The 7,034-nt window shown below is 40.7% G+C and overlaps 1 non-coding gene across 1 annotated transcript; it reads left to right on the top strand.

Moving 5' to 3' along the window:
• Positions 1-1,460: 1,460 nt before the first annotated feature.
• On the top strand, positions 1,461-1,567 carry LOC114380600. Its single transcript, XR_003659776.1, has one exon. It is a non-coding gene; the product is annotated as a small nucleolar RNA R71 (small nucleolar RNA).
• Positions 1,568-7,034: the final 5,467 nt, after the last annotated feature.

Below are 7,034 nucleotides of genomic sequence, written 5' to 3'. Positions count from 1 at the left end.
GTTGCAAAGGTCCAAGAGATAAAGAATTGAAAATGGACAGAGGCATGACACTGACTGATGCTCCTAGATCTAGCATGACATTCTCAAATTTGTTGTTCCTAATAATGCAAGGTACACAGAAAGTACCTGGGTCCTTACATTTCTCAGGAATGTGAGGAACAGATTTACCGATCAATGCTGACACATTTATGTCCATGCTAATCCTTTCATTGCCCTTGAGCCTCCTTTTGTGGGTGCACAACTCCTTTAGAAACTTGACATATCTTGGAATTTGCTTGATGGCATCTAGCAGAGGTATGTTCACCTCTACTTAGCTGAAGGTCTCCAAGATCTCCTTATCTATTTCTTCCATCTTTTTGTTTGGAATTTCTCTAGGTGGAAAAGGAAGAGGGATAGGAGGTTGCTGCAAGTGAGAACTACTAGAAGAAGGTCCACCTGCATGAAAATTTTTGTTAGCTCCCTCATGATCAGGAAGCTTTCTCTTTTGTGCAGCTAGCTCATCCTCTTTTTCAGGTGTAGAATGAAGCTTGACAGGTTCAGGTGCAGGTGCTGCTACTGGTGGAGGCACTTCAATTTGCTTGCCAGACCTCAAGGTGATGGCACTCACATTCTTTGAATTCTGCACAGTTTGTGAAGGCAATTTGTCAGAATTTGGGGACAGAGCTTGGTTCAACTGAGTAGCCATCTGCCCCATCTGATTTGTCAAACTCTGAATGGAGGCTCTTGTCTCTTGCTGAAATTGCATATTCTGGATGGTCATTTGCCTCACTAACACCTCTAAGGAAGGTTGAGAAGGGGCCTCAATTGCTTGTTGTCTTTGTTGTTGTTGCTGCATTGGAGGAGGAACATATGGCTTGCTTGGACCAACAACATTCTGGAAAGGAGGGACAGGCTATTGTTGTTGTTGTTGTTATTGTGGTTGTGGAGGATTTGCCCATCTCAGATTTGGATGATTCCTCCAACCTGGATTGCATCTATTGCTTGAAACATCATAATTATTCTGCAGTTGTTGGTTTTGCTGTTGAGGGGGTCTATTATAAGTGTTTGCAGCATAGGCTTCAGGTTGCTCATTGACTCCAAATTGCTGCAAAGAAGGACAGAGATCTGTATGGTGATCAGCAGAAGAACATAGACCACAAACTCTTGCAACAGTAACAGGTGTAGATTTCTGATTTATGGCAAGCTGAGTTACTATATTGACCAAGGCATCAAGTTTTCCCTCAAGCTTCTTATTTTCAGCAGATGAAGATGAATCCGTGGCCACATCATGGACTCCTCTAAGGACAATAACATCATTTATTGCACTGAATTGTTGGGAGTTGGAAGCCATCTTCTCAATCAGATTCCTAGCCTCAACAGGAGTCATATCACCAAGAGCTCCACCATTGGCAGCATCAATCATACTCCTCTCCAGGTTGCTAAGTCCCTTATAGAAATATTGCAGAAGGAGTTGCTCAGAAATCTGGTGGTGAGGACAGCTTGCACACAATTTCTTAAATCTTTCCCAACACTCATACAAGCTCTCAACACTAAGTTGCCTGATGCCTGAAATGTCTTTTCTGATGGCAGTGGTCCTAGATGCAGGGAAGAATTTCTCCAAGAATATCCTCTTAAGGTCATCCCAGCTGGAATTGGACCTGAGAGCAAGGTAGTAGAGCCAATCTTTTGCCACTCCCTTCAGAGAATGAGGAAAAGCCTTTAGAAAGATATGATCTTCCTGGACATCAGGGGGCTTCATGGTGGAATAGACAATATGGAACTCCTTAAGATGCTTATAAGGATCTTCACCTGCAAGACCATGAAACTTAGGCAGCAAATGTATTAGTCCAGTCTTGAGAACATATGGAACATCCTCATCAAGATATTGAATGCACAAGCTTTCATAAGTAAAGTCAGGTGCAATCATCTCCCCAAGAGTTCTCTCACGAGGTGGAGGTTGAGCCATGTTCTCAGTATGAAAATTAGCAGCCAAATCCTCAAAATCAGAATGTTCAAAATCACCAGCAACAGAATGCTCAGAATGCACAGAATGATCAGGATGCACACTATGCCTAACTAATCTATGAAAGGTTCTATCTATTTCAGGATCAAAGGGTTGTAAATCACCTGGATTGCCCCTAGTCATGCACTATATGCAGCAAATCATGTATTTCTCAAACAAGCACCAGGGGTAAAAAGGGGGTAAAACTAGGGGTAAAACTACAACTATACTCAAAAGATATCCAAATGAGCTGAAAATTTGTGAGAAACACCCTAAAATCATGAAAAAATAGCACAAAAATTTTCAAACAAAAATTCAAAGTCTAACTATGAAAACTGCCTAAGAAAAGTTTAGAAAAATAAGACAATAATACTTAAAAAATAAAAAAACTTAGTAAACGACTAATTTCTTAAGCGTTAAGAACCGCAACCAGCATAGGCTGGTTGAGGCTGCATGGGAAATTTTTTTCTACCCCAAATACATATATAATATTAGTCATTTTGGTATTTTTCACACAAAATATGGATCAAAAGAAACTTCCACACAAAAAATCAGCCAAAATTAACAACTCTAGCTATCAAAACAAAAATCGCCAATTAATTAGCAAAATCCGACACTGTTCATAGCACTCTTCACCTCTGAACAGGGGGGAACCATGAAATTTCACCCCTAAACAGGGGACACCTAAAACACACACAAACAACACTAAACAACAAAACTACACACAAAACAACTAAACACTGCAAATTAATCACATGACACAGATTTTATAAAAACATGCAGAAACAAACACAAAGACACAAAAACATAATTATGAACCTTTGGACCACTACTCCCCGGCAACGGCGCCAAATTTGATTGGGGCCGTACCCGAATCAAATAAAGATTAAAATGCAGTATCTAGGAAGTGATCCTAGGTCGTCTCCCAGTGAGCAATGATCAAACAAACGTTCATAACATATAATAATAAAACAGTAACAAAATGGGGGAGGGGTTTGTTTGATTTTGTAATTTAAACAGCAAGCAAACTTGAATTAACAAAATAACAAAACTAAAACATGTTGTTTCCCCTTGATTCAAAAGCAAGTCTTTTATCCTAGGTTACGAGAATTTATCCCTAATCAGTTCAACCACTTAATCCAACCCGAAATTAATTTACTAAGCAAAAATTAACACAAGGATGTCATTATGTGATTAAGCAACACATACACCAATTAATCCCTCTCACATGTCCATTAAGCATGAACGTTAATTAAGCACAGAGACAATTAATCAAGCATTAAGCATGCATGGATTAATATCAGCAACAAATACACAATAATTGCTGAAGGGGAAAACTGATCAGAATTTAATATTAATAACAAAACCTCAAAGAGAGTTATGCTTAATCCTCAAGAGAAAACAACACTAGAGATTCAGCCTTCCATTAACAGCAGAAATGAAAAGGAAATCAAAGGCAGAAAATGAATTAAAATTATAAGACAAAAATGAAAATGAAATTAGAATTAAAAGTAGAAAACAAAACTAGAATTTGAAGCAGAAAATGAAAATGGAGTTGCTATGTGAATAGTACCATGCACGTGAACAATAACACCGAAAATGAAAATGAAACCCTACAATCTCCCTGCGTGAACAGTAATCGAACCACCCTAAAACCCTAGCAGCTGGGCTCACTAAAGGTCACTAGGCCCCAAAGCTTACAAATATGATTTTTGGGCCCAATAAGGTCTTGTGGCCCAATTACAAAAATACAGCTCAAAAACGAAATAAAACAAATAAAATTGTATGTTCTCTTCAAGTCCAAGCCGGCTCATCGCAATTTTGGATCCAAGCCCAATTGCTTATAATTCTCCTAAAATTAAATTAAAACACAGAATTAGTCAAGTAGGCCCAAATGATAAAACTGCATAATAAATTTGATAATTAAGGCTAATCAGTAATTAAAATGGTGACAAAAAAGGGTAAGAAATAGGAGAAAATAATGACACATCAGGTGGCCCAAGAACTGATAAAAGGAAACTATTGGCCCCTTAACCGGGAGCGCAAGTCTTGGTTAAGCATTAAGCAATAAGGATTCCCGATCGAAGATCGAAAGGAAGTGAAAAAGGAAAAGATCAGAGGAAAATAGAGTAATTCCCGATCAATAAAAGAAAGAGAACAGAAATTCTTCAAGCCAGATAAATTTTCGGCAAGGTAGGTGACTGCCGGCAAAGGAAAACCCATTTTTGGTGGTTCTTCCTTTCAGATTGCCACTCAAAATTATTCTCGACTGGCGATATCCCGCCCCACATAAACAAAGAGGAAAAGACCAGAACACCCAGTTTCCTCTCAAAAAACACTACCCTCGAGAAAATCCTATTGACCCGTGATCGTACGTGTGATCTTTGATTCGATAGGAAATCATGTGCAAAATAAAGTCGTGGTGCAGTTATGGTTTGGGATTAGGGTAAAACACTTGCCTATGTGAGTTTTTATACACTATGAGTGATTTATTCCCAGTTTTAGCTTAACCCGATGTTTCCCCTGAATGTTCATTCAAAAGCTAAAAGTTGACATCCTGCCTTTCATTTTCAGGTACAAGGAAGATTACCCTTGGCATAAGTATATTGTTTTTCTAAGATATGATGCTCTCGCGAAGGATTTATTTTTCTTTTAGGTGGAAAGAACCCGGTGGACCATTCGATCCTACCTACCCTTTTTTGGAGCCCCATGAATTGTGTTTTCGTTCATGCATCCTCCACCCACGAGTTTGGAGCCATGCGTAGTGATTGCTAAGTGCAATTCTCCATTCTCTACCCCTTTTTCGGAGCCCCATGAATTGCGTTTTCGTTCATGCATCCTCCACCCACGAGTTTGGAGCCATGCGTAGTGATTGCTTAGTGCAATTCTCCATTCTCTACCCCTTTTTCAGAGCCCCATGAATTGCTTTTTCGTTCATGCATCCTACACCAAAGAGTTTGGAGCCACGCGTAGTGATTGCTTAGTGCAATTCTCCATTCTCTACCCTTTTTCGGAGCCCCATGAATTGCGTTTTCGTTCATGCATCCTCCACCTACGAGTTTGGAGCCCTGCGTAGTGATTGCTTAGTGCAATTCTCCATTCTCTACCCTTTTTCGGAGCCCCATGAATTGCATTTTCGTTCATGCATCCTCCACCAAAGAGTTTGGAGCCATGCGTAGTGATTGCTTAGTGCAATTCTCCATTCTCTACCCTTTTTCGGAGCCCCATGAATTGCGTTTTCGTTCATGCATCCTCCACCAAAGAGTTTGGAGCCATGCGTAGTGATTGCTTAGTGCAATTCTCCATTCTCTACCCCTTTTTCGGAGCCCCATGAATTGCGTTTTCGTTCATGCATCCTCCACCCACGAGTTTGGAGCCATGCGTAGTGATTGCTTAGTGCAATTCTCCATTCTCTACCCTTTTTCGGAGCCCCATGAATTGTGTTTTCATTCATGCATCCTCCACCCACGAGTTTGGAGCCATGCGTAGTGATTGCTTAGTGCAATTCTCCATTCTCTACCTTTTTCGGAGCCCCATGAATTGCGTTTTCGTTCATGCATCCTCCACCCACGAGTTTGGAGCCATGCGTAGTGATTGCTTAGTGCAATTCTCCATTCTCTACCCTTTTTTGGAGCCCCATGAATTGCATTTTCGTTCATGCATCCTCCACCCACGAGTTTGGAGCCATGCCTCATGATTGACTAGTGAGGACCCTCTAGTGCAATCCTCCATCCTCGCCTTTTATTTGGAGCCCCATGAATTGCGTTTTCGTTCATGCATCCTCCACCAAAGAGTTTGGAGCCATGCTTCATGATTGACTAGTGAGGACCCTCTAGTGCAATCCTCCATCCTCGTCTTTTATTTGGAGCCCCATGAATTGCATTTTCGTTCATGCATCCTCCACCAATGAGTTTGGAGCCATTCTTCATGATTGCGTAGTGTGGACCCTCTAGTGCAATCCTCCATTCTCCAATGTGTTCTTCATTTTCAAGTGCGGACCCTCTTGACTGGAAAATGTGATCTTTGTTATTCTCCCGATTGATTCCTTTGCCAAATGTGTATATTATATTATTATTGTTTTTGTTGTTGTTTGTATTTTGTTTTGTGTTGTGCAAAAAAAAGAAGGAGTAGAGACGAGAGTCGTCATGGGCTAATCACAGAAAGGGCAAGAAGGACGAAATCAGTGTCTTATCTTTGCTTTCCTCTTATCTCCGATAAAAGGTAAGTAAAGAGGGGCAACTGTCATACCCTAATTTCGTCCGGGGATTATTACTTGATGATATGCAACCTTTGATTGGCCACTTCAAAATACTTGGCACCCTTTGTTGCGCGATATGTAAGTCCCGAGACACGCCGGAAATCAAAGGGAAGCAGGGTTACACGATCCGTGAAATTCCGTAATGTGGCGGAAACCAAAAGGAGGTGTTGTTGCGTAATCCGTGAGTTTCCGTAACTTTTTCGAAAGCTAAAAAAGAGTAAATACATGATCCTTAAGGATTCGTAACCTTACGGAAAGAAAATAAGTATCGTTACAAAATTCGTAAAGTTTCGTAACGTTACGGAAAAAGAATTACCAAAAAAGGTAAAGGGGGTGCATTTAGTAAAAAGGGGGGTACAAATAGCAATCAGGCCCATTGGGCCTTCCAGATTCTTCCTCCAGAAGGTGGTTGCTTCTGGAGGAAGCAACCTTGCTCGCCTGGGCGAGCTGGGTGGCAAGCTCTTCCTCTAATTTGCTATAAATAGGGGGAGGAATGAAGAGGGAAAGGGTTCAGCCTTCTTGGCACTTCGTATTCTCTTAAATTTGCTGAGGAAAATTGTTTCCGTGAAGAAAATACTAGCCGAGGCGCTTTCGTAACGTTTCCGTGAGTAATTACGCGAAGGTTTTCAACCGTTCTTCGACATCCATCGTTCGTTCTTCATTTTCTTCGGTCTTCAATTGGTAAGTACCCCAAACCGAGCTTTTCAATTCATTCTATGTACCCGTGGTGGTCCCCATTTTGTTTCATGTATTTTTATTCTCGTTTTCATTTACTTTCCGTACCCCTTTTTGACG

This window comes from Glycine soja, chromosome 12, assembly GCF_004193775.1.
Source record: "Glycine soja cultivar W05 chromosome 12, ASM419377v2, whole genome shotgun sequence".
NCBI lineage: Eukaryota > Viridiplantae > Streptophyta > Magnoliopsida > Fabales > Fabaceae > Glycine > Glycine soja.
The sequence above is the reverse complement of the archived record's forward strand: the minus strand, read 5'-3'. Positions and strand labels throughout refer to the sequence as shown.